At 48.6% G+C, this 25,007-nt stretch overlaps 1 protein-coding gene across 6 annotated transcripts in view; it reads right to left on the minus strand.

Moving 5' to 3' along the window:
- SH3PXD2A (SH3 and PX domains 2A) overlaps positions 1–25,007 on the minus strand; it is a 241,405-nt gene that overhangs the window by 199,845 nt on the left and 16,553 nt on the right. For 2 of the 6 annotated variants that reach the window (XM_058697669.1, XM_058697671.1), the window contains exon 2: positions 14,140–14,233. The exons of the other annotated variants lie outside the window; for them this stretch is intronic. The gene's annotated coding sequence lies outside the window, so the exon portion shown is untranslated. The remainder of the gene's footprint in view (positions 1–14,139; positions 14,234–25,007) is intronic. 6 annotated transcript variants of the gene reach the window in all.

A 25,007-nucleotide genomic window follows, 5' to 3' on the forward strand; every position in this document is an offset into this window, starting at 1 on the left:
TACTATGAACAGTCAGCTCTGCCTTCAAGAGCACTAGAGAGAGAGTTTGTAGTCAGTGATTTTTCTGAAAGTTCCACCGACAATTTTGGAATTCACCAGCTCAAATGGGGAAAAGAAAACAAGGGGCTCATTTGTTCTGAGCTATGGCTGTGTTTCGCTTTCTTTGGCAGCCAGTGACCATCCTCCCCTCCGCAGAACCTACAGCAGTGCCTGAGGGGTCAGAGCCCAGCCCTTCTCGGCTCTAGGAGAAACAGCTGACAGAATTAGAGGTGCTGAACCCAGAAAAAGTATTTAAGGGACATACAACAGCTGGTTTCATATATTTAAACAACTACGAATATGGGAGGTCCAACTCCATTTGTACCCAAAGGAAGATGGTGGGTGATGAGTGCAAATTATAGGAAAGCAGGTCCTTCCTAATGTCAGGAAGAACCTTCCAGCCAGAGTGGCCCCAGGATGGAAGGGGCTGTCTTAGGAAGGAATGGGATGATTCCTTCTGTGTCAGGAGATGACTAAACTCCTATCTGTGACGTTGCTGGAAAATCCCTTCCCACTCAGCCCTCGAACCTTCCACCGTATGAGGCCAGAAACTCAAATTTTTAGCAAAATACACTAGGAATGCAGCTCCTTTAATAAAAAGTTTTCCGCTCTCAACAAATTCGGCCTGAACACCAGCTGAGTGCCAGGCTTTGCCCGAGGTGCTAGACGTACAAGCAGTGAGCCAGTCTGTCTTCATGGAGCTTGCATGGGGAACATCAGGTACACATATAATCATTTCTGATGGTCCAATAAAATGAAGTATAGTCACAAGAGGGGAGGTGGCTACTTTAGACACATGGTCAGGGAAGGCCTTTCTCAGGAGTGGATGTTTGTGTTGAGACCAGAATGCAAAGAGCAAAGCACTGCCCACCAACTGGTGAGGTGGGTGGGACCTCAGTGTGATGCAATCCAAAATTGGAAGGGAACCCACCCTCCCCTCATATACAAAAGTTGACTCAAAATGAATCAAATACGTCCATGTGAGCAGTAAAACTGTAAAAGTCTTAAAATATAGGTGCAAATTTTCATGACCTCAGACTAGCCAACGGTTTCTAATATATGACACCAAAACAGCAATCAAATAAATTGGACTTCATCAAGATTTAAAAGTTTTGTCCTTCAAAGGACAGCAGCAACAAAGTGAAAAGACAATCTACAGAACAGGATAAAATATTTGCAAACCATATATCTGCTAAGGGCCTTGTATCTGGAGCATATAAAGAACTCTTTTTTTTTTTTTAATTTTTTTTCTTTATTTTTTATTTTATTTATTTATTTTTTAATGTTTATTCATTTTTGAGACAAAGAGAGACAGAGCATGAACAGGGGAAGGTCAGAGAGAGAAGACACAGAATCTGAAACAGGCTCCAGGCTCTGAGCTGTCAGCACAGAGCCTGACGCAGGGCTCGAACTCACGGACTGCGAGATCATGACCTGAGCCGAAGTGGGACACCCAACCGACTGAGCCACCCAGGCGCCCCTAATTTTTTTTAATGTTTATTCATTTTTGAGAGATAGAGACAGAGTGCGAGTGGGGAAGGGGCAGAGAGAGAGGAGGAGACACAGAATCCAAAGCAGGCTCCAGGCTCTGAGCTGCCAGCACAGGGCCCAATGCGGGGCTCGAACCCACGAACTGTGAGATCATGACCTGAGCCGAAGTCGGACGCTCAACCGACTGACCCACCCAGGTGCCCCAAAGAACTCTTACAACTCAATAACCCAACTTAAAAATGGGCAAGGGATCTGAGCAGAGTTTTCTCCAAAGAAGATATACAAATGGCCAATAAGCACAAGAAGAGATGTTCAACATCATCAGCCATCAGGAAAATGTAAATCAAAACCACGGTGAATTACCAATTCATATCTACTTAGGATGGCTATAATCAGAAAGACAAGAGAATAATAAGTGTTGACGAGGATGTAGAGAAATTGTAACTGCCACACACCGCTGGTGGGAATATCAAATAGTGTCATTACTGTGGAAAACAGTCTGGCAGTTCCTCGAACGGTTAAACACAGAGTCACCATATGGCCCAGCAATTCTACTCCAGGGTATCTGCTTAGGGGAAATGAAACTCATATCCACATAAAAACTTGTATGCAGAGGTTCACAGCGACATTGTATTATAAAATATTATATATTAGGGGCACTCCTGGGTGGCTCAGTCAGTTAAACATCTGACTTCAGCTCAGGTCATGATCTCCCGGTCTGTGAGTTCAAGCCCCGTGTCGGGCTCTGTGCTGACAGCTCAGAGCCCGGAGCCTGCTTCAAAGATTCTGTGTCTCCCTCTCTCTCTCTGCCTCTCCCCCACTCATGCTCTGTCTCTTCAAAAATAAACATAAAATATATATATATTATATAATAACCAGAAAGTGAAAACAACCCAAATGTCTGCGAACTGATGAACAGGTAAATAAAATGATGTGGTACATTGTATGACTATACAAGGGAACATTACTCAGTTATAAAAAGGAAAGTACTGACACAGGCTACAACACGGCCGAACCTTGAAAACATTATGCTAAGTGAAAGAAGCAGACACAAAAGGCCACATTCTATGTGATCCCATTCCTATGAAATGCCCAGAAGAGGCAAATCTATAGAGACAGTAAGAGATTAGTGGTTGCCCAAGGCTGTGAGCGGTGGCATTAGGGGAAATAGGAAGTGACTGCTAATAAATAGGGTTACTTTTTAAGAGGATGAAAATGTTCTAAAATCGACAGTGGTGATGACTGCACATTATTTGTGGATATACTAAAAACCATTGAACGGTATGCTTTAAATTGGTGAATTGCATGGTATATGAATTATATCTCAATAAAGCTGTTTTTAAAAACAGGAGAGGGGCACCTGGGTGGCTCAGTCGGTTAAGCCTCCAACTCTTGATTTCAGCTCAGGTCACGATCTCACAGTCATGAGATCTAGCCCCGTGTCAGGTTCCGCTAGGGGTGTGGAGCCTGCTTGAGATTCTCTCTCTCCCTCTCTCTGTGCCCTTCCCCCACTGTCACACACTCCCTCTCAAAAAAAAATTAAAAACAAAATAATAAAACACACACACAAAAACACCACAACGCTGTTTAAAAAAAAAAAAATTAGAAAGGAAAAGATGTTGCTCTTGGTTAAGAAGTTCTTGCCAAACAGGCTCCATCTCTCCATTCTCTCAGTGTGTCTAATTCCTTCAAGGACTAGTTGGGACCCGCTGCCTCCTAGAAGCCTCCCTGGACTGCCTCAGCCCTGATGTTCCCTCTGCCTCTTCATCTGGTACCCAGCAAGCTTGTGTAGGTAGGGGTCATGTCACGTCCTTTAGTCTTGAAGAAAACTAATCCTGGGCCTCTGATCTCCACATTACAGATCACCAACACTGGCACATAGTAGGTGTGCCTGGCTTAAAACGTACCTCGTTTCCCAGGCTCGGCAAGAAGAAACCAGGTTCTCTTTCGCAGATGACTGGAAAGAACTGATGCCAGAAACATCTTGCTCTCTTTGCCTAGAGAGTCCGCTGGCCCCGGCAGAGCCTGGCGTGTGGTAAAACTTTCCCAATCAAGCAGCAAAACTGGGAATACCATCAGCTCCTGTTCGGCTTCCAGGGTAGAGAAACTGCTCTTAAAATCTGCTAACCCCACTCTGATGTAGAAAGCGTCCACAGGAGAGTAATCGCAGAACTCGGTGAGATCTGCTCCCTTTCTCTAGAAACATGTTTCTCTGTCTATTCACAGTCCTGACCTTGGAGTTTGGTCCAACCTCCTTCCATCTGGTCCCACCCACCCCTTGCCCCCCAATCCAGGCCTATTAGCCTCTCTGCCCAGGCAGGGTCTTTTCCCCTTTTCCCCAAACCCTTAAGAGTACATAATAGCTACGGCACCCACTTCGGTACCAAAGACCCAGGTTGCCAATTGCACGTGTATCCATTCCTCCAAGCCATTCTCAGAACTGTCCTCAACTGGGTCATAATCCCCTTGAAAGTAAGTATTTTATCCTGACTTCCCTCGTTTTCCCTAAATATCTAAGGATACTGGGCACATGGTAGATCCTCAATAGAGACTTGTCACTTTCATCTGATAAACTTCAGTTCCGTCCAGTAAAGAAGCTGAGAGCGGACCATGTGCTGAGCTCTGCACTGGATCAAATACAATGCAGTCCCGGCCTCAGGGGAGCTCCCAGACTCGTGAGAAAAAGCGGTACTGGTGGGTAATTTGCTGTAGAAGCTAGATTGAGAGATGTGCACGATCACGGGGGCACTCAGAGCAGGGGCGCCAAGCTGAGATGGTTTCCTGAAGGTGGTGGTGCTGGAGGTGAGGCGAAGGGTGAAAGATGTGGAAGGTAAGCTGGGTGACAAGGTGAGGATGGCCGAGGTGGAGGGTGTCGTAAAGCAGAACAGGCATAGACGAAGGCTGGTGGGGGAGGGGGGCAGGCAACAGCCTGACCTCGGTGTAGAGGCAGGAGTAACTGGGGTGGCCGGTGCCTGAAGCCTAAGGCAGTGAGCACCAGGAGGTGAGCCTGTGGCTCTGAGGCTCGAGGGAATGACGAAGGCTGAGGAGGGCAGGAAGGGAGGGGGGCAGAGAAGCAGAGGTCACAGCCAAAGTGTTTCTCAGGTGGGCAACCTGGAGTGGTTTGGGGCCGGAGAGGGAGGGAAGAAGGGGCCTGGAGAAGATCTAAGAAGGAAGAGATGAGGGTGAAGAAGCCCGGAAGGAGCAGAAGGGGGCCTGGGAGAGGAGGGGCATGAAGGTGAAGTCAGGCTGGTCATGAGAGAACAAGGGTAGGGAAAGGCATGGGGCCCAGTAAGGGGAGAGGGGACATTTGGAGGCTGAGAAATCTCCAGACATCTCCAGGGGACGCCAGATGGGCCACAGTCAGGATGCGGTGGAATGACTGAAACAGATCTCAGGGCTGAGAGCGAGGGGACCCCGGTTCCTGGCAGTGCACGGGGTGCTGTGCTGCTCGCTGCCGGGCAGAGCAAAGAACGGCTGACACGTAGAGACATTCATTGCAGACGAGGTGTAAGCAACTTTTGGAAAAGGAGAGGGACCAACCACTAGAAGTCCGAGGCTTTGTTTTATGCTCAAATCACTCCCCCGGTCCGGATCTGAGAGCAAACCTTATAAACCTCCCCTCCCTCCCCCAAACTTGGCTCAGAATCCAGAGCCATTTGAAACGAGGGAGGGGAGTACAGGTCACATCTTCTGGGCCCCTAACCCGATTCTCCCTGCGCCTTCCTGCTGCAAGGCCAGAGGAGACCCTCTTCCCTGCCACAGCCAACTCCAGGATGTCATTTGCTCCTAGGTCCCCTCAGGGAGGAGGAGGAGGGACCTGCCAAGCTGGCTGGAGAAGAGCCGTGCACAGCGCCCAGGGAAGCCTGCCAGAGGCTGCATCTGGCGCGGCTTCCCGCACCAATTCCCCATCTGGCCCAGGCTTGGAGGTGAGACGAGAAACACACAGCCGGCCTCCTCCCCCAGCGCCCCCCAAAGTCACGTCATCCAGGCATTCCCTGGGGGAGGGTGGCCCCCTCCCTCTGACCTCAGCCTGTTTCACTTGGCCAGAGCCCACCTCCAGGGAGCAGGCCCCCTCCCCACATCTTCACTCACACCCAGGCCCATGCAGGGAGAGGCGTGAGCTATAGATTCCAGCCCTCCCAGGCCACACACCAGAGCCCCAAATCAGGGCCCGCCCCTCTTAGCCCTGTCTTCTGAGATGCCAGCTGGGCTGCAGAGGGGGGCTGGGAGGTTGGGGCGTTCAGCCAGACACCGCAGCCCCCATCTTCCACCCTATGCGTGGACTCTCCCTCCAGCTTTAACCAAGGGGTCAGGGCCCGGGGAGAAAAGACAGGGAAGCCCAATGTGTGGTGTCCAACGGCTGCCGGCATCAGATGCTAGCTTTGCCTCTTATTTGGTGTAAGATTTTGCACAAATTATCTAATTCCTCTGAGCCTCCATTTCCTCGCCTATAAACTGAGCAAACTGCTTTGGACGGTCTGAGTGAGGATTAAATGGGAAGATGCCTGCAAAGTGCTCAGCACGGGCCTGGCCAGCAGCAAACACCCAACGTGTGGCAATTCGTTCCTTTAATTTGCTGGCTTCCCTCTGTGGTATTGCCAAAGGGCGCAGTCCTGCCTCCACAACCGCCCTTGGCCGGCTCTGAGTACGAGTGGTAAATCCACTATTATTTTATTACTGATTTCATCCTCCTTATTTATTTTTATAGTTATTTACTCTGGGTAGGAGACAAGTGAACTTTTCTGTTGACTATATCTATATGCACAAAAGCAACTTCAGTGAATTTATTTTGAATATACTCTCTAATGGGGTGCTTCCCATGCAGATGTAACCCCCAGTGGCCCAAGCCCCGCCCCAGAAATTCTGGAGCTCTCATACATCTGCATACACACACGTATTATTCCCTGGCATCCTGCCACGCACCCCACTCCCCCGAACACAGAAGCAGCGGGTCCAACACCAAGCCCCCTGCCCAGCCATTCGATCACATGCTCTCTGCCCTGATGTACTGCCCAGCATTGGGATGGAGTGGAGAGCCTCACTACCACACCTGTTAACAGTGAGCACACCAGGAAGCTCAGAGCAAACCCAGGGCAGCCCCTTGGTGGGGGGCAAAGAGACTCACTCCCAACTCACAACCCTGGTGAAAACGGATCTAAATGCCAAGCCCTGTTAGAGACCGTCCCACCTCCGCAGGGAACAACCTTCTAAACCCAGAGTCATGAGTTGAACCACCCAACAGAAAAATTTTAAATGGGCATTTACCAAAAAAGAAAGACAAATGGCCAATCCATCCATGAACACATACCCAACCCCATCTGTAAATGAAAAAAGAAATTAGAGCTTTAAGACATTATTTTTTTTAGCTGAATGGCAAAACATTCAAGTGTGGGGAGTCCCAGTGCTGATGAGGCTATGAGGAGCAGATATGACTCATATGCTGTAGGAGGAGCCTGAATTCTTCTAGGAGGGCCATTTGCCAATGTATATTGAAATGAGAAATGCAACCTCTGTGACCCACCAACTCCCCTGCCAGAAATGTATCCTGGGGATAAACTCACAAAAGTGTGTTAAGTTGTATGTTCAGGGCAGTATCCATCAAACTGTTCCAGGATATCCTCGGAATTAAATTCTTTGCAACTACCCCAAGAGCATGAGCATCTAGGTTGGCCCATAGGAACTTGGTTGAATCAAGGGAGAAGAACAAGGTGCAGAAGAATCCATCCTTTTTTGCATAGATACTCTTAAGGCAGTGCTGGCTTTGTCTAGGAAGGTGCCATTCCTGTACCCTGGCTTTTATCCATCTGGTTTTAACCCCTTCCCTCAAAGGGCTGGGATCCTGGTGCTGGTTGCCCAACTCACAGAGCACCACAAGTTTCATGGCACCTGAGGAAGGGACAGAAGCCATCCTAGCAAACTCCAAGCAGGCTCTATGCTGGAGGCGGCCACACATACACGAGCTCAGGGAAAAACACAGACACAAACCCTGTGCACAGGCGCGAGGAGTGCCTCCATTTTATACAAGACGATGCTAAGGTTCCAAGAGGGTAAGGAACTCACCTAAGGTCACACAGCCAGGATGTGGTAGCCTTGGATTCCAACCTCTGTGTTCTTTCCAGCTTGTGGCACAGCCTTGGGCCTTATATTATACCTCCCTCACTCCTGGAAAGCTGAGGGAGCCTGGGAAGCCCAGGGGAAAGGGAGGCAGGGAGGAGCCCGCAGGGGAGGCTGAGCTGAGGGAAGGAGGTAGTGGAGGCAGGTCTCCGCTGGGACAGCCAAGCAAGGCCAGTCAGCTTGCCAAGGCCTCCCTCACTACCGAAGTGATGAGAAAAGACATGTCACTACCTACACCCCAATGCCCCCATCCAAGAGTGCTCCCTCATGCTGTCTTCTGCCAGCTGGTGGCCACTGCCCAGCCTCTGCGAAGAAACTCACAGGCTTGTCAGGCTATTCTGAAAGCTTGAAACCTTGTGGAATATGCCCGATATGGCACTCTCCTTGGCAACCTCTCACCCGTTGACCCTCCAGGACCACACGCCCTCGTCCTTCTGCCGAATCCTGAAGAGGACAGAGGAAACATCCAGTTTCTCTGAGTGCTGAGGGGAGAGAGGGCAGGCATGGAGTTTGGTTCTGTCAGTGGCTGTGACCAACTTCTCTCACCCCTTTGGGCCTCAGTTTCCTCGTCTTTAAAATGTGAAGACAAGTTAAAGGGCAGGGTGGGGACATGGCCACAGGCATCTCCCTCCACTTTTAACATTCTCTGTTTTCTGGGCTTTCCCATGGCTGGGGGAGGTTTAATGGAGGAACGCTGTGGCAGGCCAGAGCTCAGCCCTGGCTGCCGGCAACCCTAGCTTCCCACATACAGCAGGCTGGTCAGCTGGGAGGGGGAGGTGATTTAAAGTCAGAGGCTGGGCTTTGTGTCTAGCTCGGTCACCGTGGGCTCTGTGACTTTGGGCCTACAAGCGCTCAGGTTCTGGAGGAGGTCTGGGGTATCAAGCAAACATTCAGCAAGGCTGAGAACAGACTGCTAGTAGGGGGACCGCCACTCTATCCCCACCCCCAGGCCCTGACAATATCCCCTTGACGTGAACGGAAGTCTCAACAGAGGAACTGAGGGAACAAGAGCAATGTTCTCTGAATTTCAACCACAATTGGAAAGGACCAGTATTGGCCAATCAGAGAACAAGAGAACCAGACTCTCAGAACCAAAAAGGAACCTAAAAGGTCACTGAGCCCTGCCCCATGCTTGCATATATCCAGTGGTGATGGGGAGGTCACAGGAAAGGCAATTCATTCAATCTCTGGGCATCTGACCATCAGAACATTCTTCCTTATGTTGATCTGAATCTACTTCCTGCGCACCCCTGCCCATACCCACTAGCTCTGCCCCTGGGCCACAGAGAACAGAGCAAACTCTCCTAAAGGAGGGCATTTCACACCCGCTCTCCCAGTGCTTCCTCTGCTCCAGGCTAGCCTTTCTACTTCCCCCTGCTGGTACCCGTGACCAGTCCTGGGTCTCCCACCATCCAGGCTGCCTTCCTGGTACCCTGCTTGGACACAGTGTGCACCGGAGCCTGCCCTACCCTTCCAGGTGCAGACAGGGCCAGGTGGACGGCATAGAGGGAAGTAGGCTCCGCCCACCTCCCCTCCCTCTAAACTTCCTACACCCTGCACATCTGTGAGCGTGTTCTAAGAAACGTGAACTCTGTGGATGCATGCCCGCGGTGTGTGGAGAGTGCCTCATACTGCTGACTTCCACTGAGCTGCCCCACAACCCAAACCCAGACACCTCACACTCCTGCTTCCATGAAAACCGACCTCCTGCTGCCTGAACTTGAACCACTGATTTCTTGGATAAAAACCCATTACACTGATGCCTACTCAAGTCCAGTCTTCAAGGTAGTTTTGGAAGCTGGCTTGTTGTCTGAAGCACCCTCTCTCCTTCCTCCTGTGGCACCTATAAATGTGAGCAGGATGACATCAAAAATTCCAAGTCATTGACAAACATTTTTGGTCAGAGTCAGAGAACAGAGCCCTGTGGCACACGCCTAGAGACTTTTCTTCGGGTCAACACTGACATGCTTAGCTTATTTCTGTATGGAGAACAGCAGTGCTCCTGGGTAAATCACAGTTGCATATAACACTTCTCTTTTTCAAAGTATGGGAGGAGCTCTCGATACAAGAGAATCATTAAGTTTTTTCACAAAACAAGAAATCCTCTTGTAGATTAAACAAATCATAAACTGACCTGTTTTGCACACCTAGAGTTTCATGAAATCCAGCTAATAAAGAGGCCTACATTTGCTCGGGGCTCACCACGTGCTGGACTCCTGGCTGGGCATTTCAGGCATAAAGGCACATCAGTGATATTGTCATTCCCATTTGGCAAGTAAGGGCACCTTGGGTCCCAGAGGTCACATGATTTGCCTACGGTCACAGATAGAAACCCAGATGCAAGGCCAGGTATGTTGAACTCCAACCATGCTGCCTCTCAGGTGTTCTTAAAGAAGGCTCTACTTGGTGATGTACTTTCTGGGGGCTGAGCCCAGAGCTCAATCCCAGGCTGCCAGTGGGCTCCCAAGATCCTCCCTGTAATTAGACCAGGAACACAGCTGGCCTTGGGAAACAGGTAGGAGACCAGGATTTTGGTGGAATTGGCCCCCAGTGCCAGGATCTCTTCCTCTAGTGAGCACAATTCCTGCCGGGGCCCCAGCCACTTTTTGGAACCTGGCAGCAGCTCAGGCCCACTTCTGTTCAGAGTCTACTCACAAAGCAGGCCCTGCCCCGAAGTTCAGGAGACAGGGATGTACCTATGTCCCACCCTAACTACCTATCAAATGATATCACAATAAGAATAGGGAGCTGCCTCCATGGGGTTGTGGCAAAGATCCCAAAACACCTGGCTCCCTCCCACCACTGAGCCTTTGCCAAATGCTGCTCCTTCTGACTGGAATACCCTTCTCTCTCCTTCCAAATCTGCTGAGCTGCCTCCTGTTCATGCTTCAGAGCATCCTGTTCCTTTCCAGGCGGTTCCTGATTTCAGGCAGATAGCTACAGGCCACCCTCGTTAATGCCGGTTGTCCCAGCCAGTCTGTAAGTATCTCCTCTCCAGGAATAGAATTGTTTTGATTCACTCAGGAACCTGCAGCACCTGACATGGAGCTTGGCACCCAGTGGGTCCTTTTCATTGCATGAATGAAAGAAGATCACTTGAGAAAATGGACATTGGCAGGCTTTTCACAAAGCCAGCACAGCTGATCCAGTGCAAGGGGCTTGCATGGTCACCATTGGGTAACAGGAGATGCTGCTCAGAGGAGGCTGGGGGGCAGGAGTTAGGGAGAAGCGGAGAGTGCAGGAGTAACCAAGGGATGAATCCTGTTCCTTCCAAAGATGTCCTGTGGCTAATCTGTCATCCTGACAGGTCCACACCCATTGCAGATGACCACATCTAATGAATTACCCAGGGGGCTGCGGGTGGAGGAGGGGCAGGAAGGGGGCATCACCTCCCTAGAACCAAGGAAACTTGGCCCTCAGCAGCTACTATATGTCATCAGCTGTATCATGAAAGTGATGGATTTGGGGCGGTGGCAAATGAAGCCTGGGCCACTCACTCACTTACTCGGGGGAGGGGCGGACAGAATGCCTGCAGTTCCTTGGGCCCTCATCTTCTGCTCCCCCCAGCCCAGAATGCTCACTGCTTCCTATCTCCCTTCTCACCTCTTACCCCCCTTCAAGGCCCTTCCCTCCTGACCACTCTACTAAAATGGAGCCTCTATGGTGAGAGTGGGCAAAGAGAATGTGCTTTGGAATTAGACATGTGAGTTCAAGCCCAGCTTCACCACCTGTACATAAGCTGCATGGTGCTGGGCAAGCAACATAACCAATCTGAGCCTCGGTCCTGTATTTGTAAAATGAACCTCACAGAGTCGCTATGAAAACTGAAAGGGGTCATGGATACAAAGCCTGTAGCATAGAGCCTGGCACACGGATTTTCTGGTACCTAATTCTGCGGGACCTGAGGACTATCTTTCCACACGAGGAAGTGTTGTTCTCTTTAACCCTAAACTGTGAGGTTTTTGAGGGTCACCTCTGCATAGTCCTTGGAGAGAGAGGGCAGTGTGGAAAAGCATGGGCCCAGGACTGAATTCTAGGTCTAGGTCTGTCACACACTGTCTCATGTGACCGTGGGCAAATATTCCTGTGCCCGCTGGAGCCTCTGTTTTCTCGTCTGTAAAATGCAGATAACAAGAGTGGATGGTAACAGTCCTGTGTTGTAGAGGGTCTGGTGTGAGGCTTAAGTGAAGGCTTATGCGTACAGAGTTTTTGCACAGTCCCTGGCAAAGAATTCAACACATGCTAGAGACCGTGGTCACCACCCTGGCTGGGTCCCGCAGAGTGCACAAGGGCACTGGCAATTCTTTGGGGAGTGAGGGAAGGCAGTCTTCCTAACAAGATGCTACAGACCTCTGTTTCTCCATTTGGAGTAAGACGGGAGCAGCCGGGCTGACACCTCCTCACCTAGGTAGTCACAGTCAGTAGCGAGGGGAAGCCAGTGCTAAGGACAGAGAGCTAGCGAGGTAGGGACAGCACCAGGTCCCAAGTCAGCTGAAGGAATAAGAGGCCATTCTCCACACCTGGGAGTTCTTCCTGATGATTCATGGACAACATTCTCAGGTCTAAGAACAACATTCTCACGTTGCAAGTCCGGTGAGCGATTTTACTGCCACTCCTCAAACGAGCTTCCCCCAGCTCATTAAAGCCGGCAGGCCAGCAGCTCAGAACTTGGTCAGCTTTGAAGCATCGCCCTCCCTGGGGGCGGCCCTGAGATAACCCAGCCTAACATTTTAATAAAAGCAAGATGATTCCTGGTCTCCAATTAAAGTCAGGCTGCCTGGCCTTCCAGCTTTCCCAGCTTCGAGAGCTCAACCTGGCCAAGAGAGGTAGGTTGGAGAAGCCAGAATGCATCTCATCACTCAGATATTCTGCTTCAGGGGCAGGGGGCCCCTCCCGGACTGAGAGGCTGCCCGGAGCCCAAGGGCAGGGCCACTGCTGCAGCCACTGGGCTATTCAATGCAAGTGTCTATCTTCATTTAAGGCAGAGGATGAAGTGTCTCTTCCTGTGACTCTGCCTGTTGGGTCTTGGGAGAACAAAGAGTGTTTCTGCCCTGCACTTCCTCGCCCGTCGCCAGCTCCCCACCAGCCCAAGTCACAGTTGGACCGTTGCTTGGGTGAGCCATGCATATGCCCGTGCATTAATTTACTTCCCAGGTGAAGGGTGCCGTCACAGCATCTGCCGCCGCATATGGAATACACACGCACTTTCTTTCCTCAGTGGTGCAGTCACCCGTTACAGCTCATGCTGTCTAGATAGTTCTTCCCCCTTTTGAAGTCTCCACCACATCTTTTGCCCACTGAGTGGGAAGTTCCATGCTGCCGGGTTCTTATTTTCTTAACACGGTGGAAATATTTGGCCTTTTCCATAATATTTAGCTCTCTTGATACAATACGTAGACAGTACTTTTTTTCTTATGTTGTGTTTTCAAGGAACTGTTTATTTAATGGCGATCTGTAGGATACCACACATGGCTATGGGCAGCCAGCCCTGTAGGTGGGGGTAGGGGGAGAGCAGAGGAACCATCTAGAATGATGTGCTCCCAACCCACTTCTGGGACACATACAGGCAACCAGTCTTCTCTAAAGGGCATAATTTATTATGTCTCTTTTAAGTTAAAGAGGCTCTCTGGGTTACTCTCCCAAGAACCCCCATCCCGAAAAGCAATAAGTGAGACTAAAATGAACACATGTGAGGGTAAGAAGGTAATGCCACTTTTAAAAGGAAGGATTGGGGGCGCCTGGGTGGCGCAGTCGGTTAAGCGTCCGACTTCAGCCAGGTCACGATCTCGCGGTCCGTGAGTTCGAGCCCCGCGTCAGGCTCTGGGCTGATGGCTCGGAGCCTGGAGCCTGTTTCCGATTCTGTGTCTCCCTCTCTCTCTGCCCCTCCCCCGTTCATGCTCTGTCTCTCTCTGTCCCAAAAATAAATAAAAAATGTTAAAAAAAAAAAAAAAAAAAAAAAAAAAAAAAAAAAAAAAAAATAAAAGGAAGGATTGTTTGTTTTTTAAAATAGGTCTGGTTCTAGCCTTTGAAGATGATGGATTAACATGTAATCCTGTGTCAGCCCCCCAACAAGTATTTACTGAGCACCTGCTAAGTGCAAAGCTCCGTGGAGGAAGGCAGGGGAGGGTGGAGAGGGGGAGACAGACCCCACCAAGAAGAAAGACAAGGAAGGCCCTCATTGCTGCCCTCCCAGAGCTCACAGTGGAATTGGAGACGTCAAGCAAACAGGTAACATGAATCTAACATAGGACCTCAAGCCACGTTTATGCCGTGCTGGAACGAGGCAAGGTGTAAGACTTCAGTAACAGTCCATCCCACAGCATAGGTGTCATGGAATAGTTATGATTCATTAGCAGTTGAACAGTTCAAGCCAAAATTTGGATAGTATTACATTGGCTGCTTTTTCCTATAATTATCCCCAGCAAACAAGCCCGACTTATTTCCGTTTGCCAACAAGGCTACAGGCCACAATTTAAACAGAGCTAAATCCCAAACCTGGCTTCTGTGATGGGCGTAACATCCGGGGAAGGTCTGCAGCCCCAGCCCCAACTGCAGATGCAGGTGAAGTAATGCCTTTCAAGGGCCATTCCTGGAGTAAAACACAAGAATGGCCAGTGAGGGTTTGAGGCGTGAGCAAAGGGGGGAAAACAAGATACGAGGGGCTTACTTCAGATTAAGTTGAAAAACAAAGGAGGTCTAGTTTTGAAAAGCTAGCTGAGTTCTTAAGATAATGAAGGAAGGTTTTAGGTTTCCAGTCCCATTAGTGAGAACTGGGTAGGGAATTATAAAAAGAACTTTCATTCCAGTCTAGGAAGCCAGGCCAGCAAGGAATAATACAAAGACATTAATATTCACTGTCTTCCAACTTAGGTTGGACTGGTCCTTGGAGAGAAGCGTCAACAGCCTCGAAGGTCCTCTCCGGAAGGGATAAAGGGAAATGACTAAGACTTCTGGATAATACCAAGTGTTGATGAGGGTGGTAGAAGGATGAGAACCCTGGTTCATTGCTGGTAGGTGTATAAACGGTATAGATGTTCTGGAAGCAATACGGTAGTATTTGCTTAAACTCAGTCTGTGTATGCCCACCCTGTGCTCTAGCAATCCCACTCCTGGGTACACACGCTGGGGAAGTGTCTGTCATTTGTAAGGGTTGCAGCAATGCCTGCACTGGGGAGTGTTGGAGGCAACCTCAGTGTCCATTAAGAGGGGAAGCAACTAAGTAACATGTGGTAGAGGCAAGCACGGAACACTAGGCAGCAGTCAGAAGCAATACAGCAGAGGCATACAACAATGTAAACAGATCTCATAATCATAGTATGGAGTAAAAAGGGAATTTATCAAATAAAATCAACGGCACAATACGCATGTAGATTACAAACCACAGACACAACCAACACAACCTATTTTCTAAGGATACACGGGTTTATATTAAACAGGCTGGATGGATGTATAAGGGGGGAAAAAGATAGGAGTGGGGATTAGGGATGAAGGAGAAAAACAAAAATAAAACAGGAGATGGGCTTTGCAATAGTGATAATATGTCACAAATTGAAAAATATGATGAAATTAACTTGCTACACCTGGAATCTGAAAAACTAGCATAGGATGTACTCTTTGGGGAGGGAAAGGACACAGACAGGGCAAAATCAGCAAACACTGATGGAGTGTTACACTCAAGGTCCACCACAGCCCTGGTCTTAAGGAGCTTGTCATCTAGTAAGTTGCCTGGGACTCAAGAAGAGGACCCTGTCTATCCTCTCCTCATCCCGCATGTCTGGGACGGTGCCTCACACATGCCTGCTCAATTAACCTTGCCAAGGAAACAAACACATACACCAATAATTATTACAAGGTAGGAGTGGAGGAAGCCTGTCTGCCTCGGATGGGTCTGGAAGGCCCTTTATAAGACACATCTGAGATGAGCCGTGAGGGGTTTTAACACATGAGGAACATGTCCCAGGCAGTAAAAACTGCCAGGGAAAAGGTGCAGAGAGAGACGCTGAGTGACCCAAAGGTGATTGCTCTGGTCCAGCTGTCTGTGGTGCCCTGCAGAAGCCCGTCTAGGCTGCCACGTGGCCTGGGATTGTTGTGATGGGGAGAGGGGTGCAAAGTGGAGATGACAACCTAATGGACCCATGAGACTGGGCGGAAGCAGGCGCTGGGCACTCACCCCCCAGCACTGGGCTCATCTTCAGAAGCTCTTGGAAAGCTTTGAAAAAGACATGAACGTTGGGTCCCACTCCCATGCCAAGCTCACTGAATATGGAATCAGCCTCCAGGCTTAGGGCAGGCGAGCCCTAAGGAGGGATTTCATCGCCAGCTTCCCAGCAGATGTGGAAACCACCCATCAACAGAACACACAATACAAATGAACATCAGGGGGAGGAGAAGTCAAAAGTCACTCCTGGGTTTTGACTCTAAGGACTCGAAAAAATGGTAGTGCTGTTAATTTAAATACCAGGGAGTCAGGGAGTAGAGGAAAGTGGGGAGGGAGGGAGGAACTGCCCTTAGTGAGAAGATGCTGGCTGGCTGGGGACAGAAGTTCCTGCTAGAGACACAAGTCTGCCCAGTGGTCAGAGATTAAGTGGAAAAGAAGGTCCAGAACCAGAGCTCAGAGAGAGGAAGTGGAAGCACAAAGATGGGTTATTGGACAGAGCTTGGGAAAACATCTTTGGGAAGTAGGAAAGGGTTGTCAAAGGAGGTAAGAGAGATGATGAGAAGTAGCGGAAAACCAGCACAGACAAGTGCCAGGGAGCCAAATTTCCCCTTGTAGCTGCAGTGGAATCTCATCCTTCTGGTGCTAACTTCACTCTCTGGGTCCATCCTCCTGACTACAAATCCCCTAGTGAGGCTGCAGGTTACAGAGGCTTAATCTTGGAGCATAACGGAGTAGGTCTTGAAAGCAGCCGCACAGCTAGCACCCCATCCTCCCCTGTTACACTGCAGGTGGACTGGTCTGGACGCCGGACACCGACACTGACTTGTCTTTTATTTCTCTTTTATGCCAGTTTGGTGGTTCTCATGCTGCACAGATTCTCGTACAAAGCGCCCTCGACACTGAACTGGATGGGCAATTTAAGAGATGTTCCAAGGTAATTTTGACCCTCCTTGCTGAGTTGAGAACCTGAGCCACACGTCAGACGAGGCTGCACCACACTGCCATCGCCTCCCAACTGGTCTTCCAGGTTTCTCCCGTCTCTGGAGTCTAATCGATCCGTTGCACCTCGTGTGGGGCTGCATCTTTAAACACACCCTGGGTCGTGTCAAGCAACACCTCCAGGGCCTCCACGTGCTTGCAGGGAAGTCTGAACTCGCAGCAGGACATTCCAGCCCTGTACCTCAGCCCAGCTTTACTCATACCCCAGTCTCTCCCCATGCCCCAAGTTCCCACACTGGGGCTCCTCTCTGCTCCCCATCAGCTGTCGCCTGCTCTATCGCTGCCTCCCCAGGGAGACCTTGTCTATCCCTCCTTCCTCCTTTAGTAACCCAAGGATTAAGAGCACAAGCCCGGAAGACAAGGGTGCCTGGCTCTGACTCCCAGCCCCACCAATCGCGGGCTCTAACACCCTGGCTAAGACTCTTTCTTCTTTGGTTTGATGGGGATGAGTTAATATCTACTTCACACAGTGGTTGTAGGGACTAAATGAGACAATTTTCAAAAAGCACTCAACAGTGCCAGGCACATAGTAAGCCATCCATTAAAACAGACAAACACACGCTCACGGGTGCATACACATGCACATTCACTCATGCACACATCTGCTTTTGTATCTCCACAGAGAATTCACATCATACTATTTAGCCACCCATGTGGGGGCCTCTCTCTTCCCTGTGGTTCTACAAGGACAAGGACTCAGTTTTGATGTTAATCCCCACTACCCCATCTAGTCCTTCCATCCCACTGAAGCCCTAATTTCCTAGCAGAGGCTAATTTGTCAAGCAATATGGAGCCACTGAGAGTTTTTTTTTTTTAATAATTTTTTTTAATGTTTATTTTTGACACACAGAGAGAGAGGCAGCATGAGCAGGGCAGGGGCAGAGAGAGGGGGAGACACAGAATCTGAAGCAGGCTCCAGGCTCTGAGCTATCAGCGCAGAGCCTGATGCGGGGCTCAAACCCATGAACCGTGAGATCACGATCTGAGCCTAAGTTGGACTGAGCCACCCAGCCGCCCCGCCACTGAGGGTTTTTAAACAAGAAAGTGACCCAACCAAAGCAATACCAAGAGATGTTAACTGTGGCACAGGTCTGCCAGGATGATTAGGAGTTGGGACTATAAGCCATTTGGGAGCTCCTAGGGTCCAGGGCTGAAGGCCTGGGCTGGAATGGTGGCTGAAGTAGTGTGAAGAAAGCCAGGCACAGCAGCAGTGAGGTCCACTCCAAAGGAAGCAACCAGAACCCTCTTGATGCTACAGTCTTCCTAATGTACAATAAACTCCACCAAGGCATTGAACAGGTAAGCTCCATGCCCAGTTGGGGCTCACTCAAAGGGTGAATTTGCATCTAATTACCACCTCTGCTATTTCAAGGGTCAATCAAATTCTGTGCTGTAATCAAACCTATGCTCAGATGCTCCTGCCTTTTTTGAAACCTTTCCAAATTCAGAATTAGGCCAGACTTCTGTACCAAAGAACCAAGACACGGGGTCCTGAGCTTTCTTTTTATATTTTTAATTTTTATTAACTTACTTTTTAAATTTTGAAATTGTATTATTGTGTTTTTACTTGGAAAATTTTTAGGGGGTGCCTGGGTGACTTAGTCGGCTAAGCGTCTGACTTCAGTTCAGGTCATATCATGGTTCATGAGTTTAAGACCCACGTCGGGCTCTGTGCTGACAGCTCAGGGCCTGGAGCCTTCCAATAGCATTTGCTCACTTCGTGTCTCTGTGTCACATTTTGGTAATTCTCACAATATTTTAAACTTTCCATTATTATTATTATTATTATTATTATTATTATTATTAAATTTGTTATGTGATATTATCTGTGATCAGTGATTATACTCGCTAAAAGCTTGGATGATGTTTAGCATTTTTTAGCAATATTTTTAAATTAAGGTATATACATTGGTTTTTTTTTTTAGACATAATGCTATTGCACACTTAATAGACTACAATATAATGTCAATGTAACTTTTACACGCACTGGAAAACCCAAACATTCATTTGACTCACTTTATTGAGATCTTTGCTTATTGCTGTGGTCTGGAACCAAACCTGCAATATCTCCGAGGTTCGCCTGTAAAAGTTATGTGAATGTGGTCTGTCTCTCTCTGAAAATATCTTATTGTACTGTACTCACCCTTCTTCTCATGACGATGTGAGATGAGAAAATGCCTACATGGTGAGATGAAGTGAGGTGAATGAGGTACTCATTGTGACGTGATGTTACAATACTTACTGACCTTCTGATCTTATGTCGGAAGGAGGATCATCTCCATCTCCTACAGTTAACTTCAAGTAACTGAATCCACAGCAAGAGAAACTCCAGGTAAGGAAAGACTCCTGCACACCATACTTCTTTATCTATCCTCTTCTCCTGTATTTGTGTTATTCCAAATTTCCAGTTGAAATTCACAGAATATTCCAGGTCTCTGGAATATCTCATCCCAGGCACATAGTAGGATCGTGTTTCCTCTCGACAACTTGAAGCTGGGTGTGACCAGATTCTTTGGCCAGTAAAATGTGTTGCTTGCAGATGTATTTTTTTTTAAACTGAAGTATATAATTCATATACCATTAAATTCACCATTTGAAAGTGTATAATTCGGTATTTTTAGTACATTCGCAGAGTTATGTGACTATCGCCACTACCTACTTGCCAAATACCTTCATCATCCCAAAAAGAAACTGCATAACCATTAGCAGTCACATCTCATTCCCCTTTACCCCCAAACTCTGAAAACTACTGATCTACTTTCTGTTTCTCTGGATTTGTCTATTCTGGGCATTTCATATTAGTGGAATCACACACTACGTGGTCCCTTGTGTCTGGCTTCTTTCGATTAGCATACTGTTTTCCAGGTTCATCCACGCTGAAGTACGAATTAGTGCTCCATTCCTTTTTATGGCTTAATAATGTTCCGTGGAGAGAAGTATTCAATTGCCACTGGGATGTCTGGGTGGCTCAGTTGGTTAAGCACCCACCTCTTGATTTCGGCTTGGGTCATGATCTCATTGCTCATGGGTTCAAGCCCTGCCTTGGGCTCTGCACTGATGATGCGGAGCCTGCTTGGGATTCTCTCTCCCTCTCTCTCTGCCCCTCCGCTGCATTTACTCTCTCGCTCTCAAAATAAAAATATACTTAAATAATAATAATGATAATAATAATAGCCACTGCCAGACACTGCTGCACTCCCTTTCCCTGCCCGAGGGACTGTGCAAACACTCTGAAGCCTTTGTCAGCCTCAGACCCGAATTGCCTACAATGAGCAGAGATCCCTATTCCTTCCAAAGGACAGGGAGTATAAGCAAGAAATAAAACTTCAGGGCTGTTTGTTCTGGTAGCGTAACCCATCCCGTCCTGACCGATATGCCAATTTTCACTCTTATAAATACACAGCAATAAAAATCCTCGTACATGTCTTTCTGTGTGCATTTGGGAGAGTTTCTTTAGACCCTGAGTCTAGGGTATCCACCTAGCAGTGGAACTACTAGGTCACAGGATATGCACACTTTCAACTTTATTAAATTACTAAACTTAGTAATTTAAATATTGCTAAATTCTTTTCCCAAATGGTTGAACCAAGTAACAATTCCACCAGCAGCATAACCGCGTTCCCACTTCCCCATAGTCTAACCAACACTTGGTATTGTTAAGACTTTTCATCCCGTACTTTCCAACGGGGAAGCACATAATCTCTTGAACAAAACCACTAACTACACTCAAGGGTACAGAATATACCAAATATTATGCTTAGAAAGTCTTTTATGTTGCATCTTTTGTTTTTAAATATTATTTTAGCCTGATACCCAACCACAGGTTGGAAAAAAATGCAAGATAATAACAATATTCTTGAATTGATTCCACAAACATCAGGAATCCACGAGGGCCTTCATTGTAAACATCACTTCTCATTGTAAGGATTTAGATACAGATGGAATAGGAGAATGGATTAAATGTGGACTGACCTACCTGACATAAACCCCAGATTCTCTTACCCATCAATGTCTCTTCAATAATTCATCCTCCAAAAATAGTAGCCGCAATTCCCAAAAAAATATATATGCATGTTTAGGGCAGCACTTTTTACAATAGCAAAAAAGAAAAAAAAAAGTTGGACACAACCGAAATGTTCATTAATGGGGATAGGTTTTAGAAATTATCATTTCTTGCTATCTGCATGGGAACTGCATTGAAGGTAAGATGATACATTTCCATATGGTTTAGGACAGTTTCAGGTGCGAATTAATTACTTGCAGCTCAACACCCCCTCACAGACTCACCAGTTGTGCAGTGGTCCAGCTCTAGCTAGAGGAGACAAACACAGTCTGGCTCCACATGCAGAGCCCTCCTCCAGAGCACTCTGGCAACTTCCCCGTCAGCTGTCCCCAAGAGAGAAGTCCCATGACCCTGCTTCTCGAGGGAAGAAGCTGACCAGGAACCCGGCAACTTTCACCAGAACTTGGTAAGGGGGCTGGGGAGTTAGTCAACATTAAAAACAAATAAAGATTCTTTTATCCTCTCTCCCCATCCCCTCCCGGAAAGAGAGTCTCTGGGGGACTCTGGGATCAGTAAAGGCTTTGCACAGTTTCCACCCTTCCCCCAAGTCACTGACAAGGCCAGAGGAAGTAACGGGAATAAACCACAAGCAAGTTCAACATTTTCCTACAAGACCCAGCCTCAGCCAGTTTCAAGGTGCTATGGCGGGGAGAAAATCCACATGCTACACAGGGTAGGGAGAGGAAATGCTCCAGTGGAAGCTGCACTCAGGACCATGGGCCAGCCCTGGCAAGGCCACTGTGAGGGTTTATGCCCAGGGCTCCTCAGCCACCACGGGGAATGAACCAAGCTCGCCCTACAAGCCATCCAAAGGGCTGACAGCAGATGAACCTTGAAACCATTATGCTAGTGAAAGATGCCCATCACCAAAGACCACACGGAACAGGCAAATCCACAAGGAGAGAAAATAAATTTGTGGTTTCTGAGGGCTGGGGACCAACTGGAGGAGGGGGGTTTGTAGGTGATGGCTAAAGAATTCTTGCTTTTGGCGGTAACGAAAATGTTCTGAAATTGACTGTGGTGGTGGTTGCACAGCCCTATGAATATGCTGAAAGTCACTAAATTATACGCTTTAAATGGGTCAGTTGTGGGGCGCCTGGGTGGCTCAGTCAGTTAAGCGTCCGACTTCAGCTCAGGTCACGATCTCGCGGTCCGTGAGTTCGAGCCCCGCGTCGGGCTCTGGGCTGATGGCTCGGAGCCTGGAGCCTGCTTCCGATTCTGTGTCTCCCTCTCTCTCTGCCCCTCCCCCATTCATGCTCTGTCTCTCTCTGTCTCAAAAATAAATAAACGTTAAAAAATTAAAAAAAAAAAATGGGTCAGTTGTATGGTATGAGAATTTTATCTCAATAAAGCTGTTCCCAAAAGGGAGGGGGGCTAACAGCACCAATGTGGGCTGTCTGCCACCATCACCCAGGGAGCTCAGCCAGGACGCCAAGCTCCCACTGTTGCCTGTGATGTTGCCATTAATACCGCTTCTATAACTGCCACCAACTCTAGGAATGTGTGCTACTTTTATTATCCTCATTTTACAGATGAGGCAACTGAGGCCTGGGAGATTAAATAATTTCCCCAAAGTCACATGGCTTGTAGGGGCTCTGACTCACCTGTAACTACTGTAGTATTCCACATCCTAATCCAAGTCAGCAGAGAGCCAAACACATCCACAAGGGTTAACACCGTATTAGATAACACCTCATACCAACAGCGTTGGGGCTGGGAAGTTATCAGATAATGGCTTTTGAAAATTTGTGCTGCTCAGGCTGCCTTGCATGAGTCCACCTGCTTCCCGGGGTCCACCCTGGCTGATGTTGGGGATATGTGGGTGGGGCAGAGGTGGCCCTTTAAGGTTCTCTGCTGCCGGGAACTATCTGCTTCCCAAGAGCTGATTGGAGTCATGCAGCTGGCTGGGTACAAGGGGGCCCTCTCTCACGCACTCAGGGACCAAAGAATATTGAGCCCTGTGAGTAAATCCCAAATGCCCCCCACACAGACTCACATCTGGGACTTCAGATTCCGTGGGATTTCCCACTGTACTGACGTGAGCTCTCGTGGATGAGAACGGCCAGGCAATCCCAGTGGCCCCACTGCCTCTGTCTGCCAAGAACTCGCACTGACGAAATCTCGATCTTCTATTCCTTCCAGGAATCCAGCCCCTGCCCATCCCTATTAGAGGGTAAATCACGTAACAGATAACACTGACAGGTTTGCAATGCCCCATATGTCCACACATCTGGATGTGTAACCTCCTTACTGCAAACAGGATGGAGACTGGCTCTTGAGGGATTAAATGTAGGTGTAAATTTCCTTATCTGAGTACACTTTCCACAGCACCCCGTCTCTGAGGCCCAGGGGAGTGACCTCAGGGACTTCTCTCGCTTCCTCCCTCCTTCCCTGTTTTTTTGCAGGACCTCCTCCATCTCCACCCTGCTGCGGCCACAACAACTTGTTCCCAGAGCTGGGTCCCCCGGCAAGCCTCCACCAGCCATGCAGCCCCGCGGCCAGCCTTCCTGCCCCCCATGCTTCTTCCTCACGGCCTCCACGGAAGCTGGAAGGGAGGTTTCCAGAGCAAGTTACCCAGAGGGATAGGAAGGTCTCTCCTGCACAGCCAGAGCCACAGCAGAATCCCAGTTCCCAGGTCACCCTTCTCAGGTCAAAGAGGCAGGAGAAGGTGGGAGTTAAGAAGCTGGTCAGACCCCAGCTCTGCCACTAACCTGTATCACCTTTGAGTAAGTGACTTACCCTGATTCCCCGTCTCCTCAACTATAAAATGGGAGTAACCCGATCCTTCTTTTGTGAGAAGGAGGGGAGATCTGTGGGAACCTGTCTGACAGAAGAGGCACTGGAGAAAGGATGAAAGGTAGCTACTGGAAGGTATATGTGATGATCTATGGGACGATTTTATGCCATCTAAGTATTCTTGGATCCCCTAACCTGACCATAAGGACCTCTCAAGGATAAAAGATGGCCCAGGAATATGCCCGATGAACAATGATCCAACAGCCTGTACAACGCACAAAACATACCATGCCCACACTCGTAAACACACACACACATACACCTATATACACAAACATCTGCCAACACACACACACACACACACACACACACACACACACACACTACACATCTCCAAATACAGGCACTCCACACTCAAACACACACACATGCGCACACACACACTCCTTATCTCCCTTTATTCTTCTGAACCAGTCTTGCCAAAATTTTGAATATTGTCACAAGAGGTTTTAATGTTCATAATGTCCAAATCCCTGCCAAGTAGCCAGATTACAACAGATCCAACCAGCCAGATACAAACAGGAATTTGACAACAAACCCGAGTGTCCTGCTCACACGTGTCCCGTGGCACCTGACACAAAGGCCCCCAACCTTGTTTCCTCAGACGCTTACACTGCCCCTCCCAGCCTCACCTTTATGGATAAAGATATTTGATTTCTATTTATCCCTAAGTCCCTTATTTGTTTCTTTCTTTCCTGGGGCAAGTCCATATAAGGTCAGATTCCCACGTTTCCAAGGCCAAGCTTCTCTCCCCGGTGTTTGCACTGAGCTCCCTCTCTGATGAAGCTGTTGTACTGGTAAGTATTCTTCAGCCCTGTCCACTCTGACTCACTCCAGAAACTGCCCTTTTTAAAAAAAATTTTTTAATGTTTATTTATTTTTGAGAAAGAGAAACAGAGTGCGAGTGGGGGAGGGGCAGAGAGAGAGGGAGACACACAGAAACCGAAGCAGGCTCCAGGCTCTGAGCTGGCAGCACAGAGCCTGACGCGGGGCTTAAACCCACAAACCGTAAGATCATGACCTGAGCTGAAGTAGAAGGCTTAACTGACTGAGCCACCCAGGCGCCCCAAAACTGCCCTCTTATTAGCTAAAAAGACCTGCATCAAACAAGGACCTTTTCTGACTCCTCTATAAAAGAGGCCCAGAAATCTCCAGAAACACAGCATGGCTTGGGGGACTGAGTCACAGACAGAGGTGTCCAGTCCTAGCTCCACCACGTGCTATAGCAGAAGTTTGCTATCCTAGTTTCGGTTCAAAGCAGACTCTAAGACAAGGCCATGAGTGCAGCCTGCCTGTTAGGGAGAGGTTTCCAGAAGCCCCAGGTGAGGAGGAACAGAAAGCGAGACC

Source organism: Neofelis nebulosa, chromosome 13 (genome assembly GCF_028018385.1).
Source record: "Neofelis nebulosa isolate mNeoNeb1 chromosome 13, mNeoNeb1.pri, whole genome shotgun sequence".
Classification (NCBI taxonomy): domain Eukaryota; kingdom Metazoa; phylum Chordata; class Mammalia; order Carnivora; family Felidae; genus Neofelis; species Neofelis nebulosa.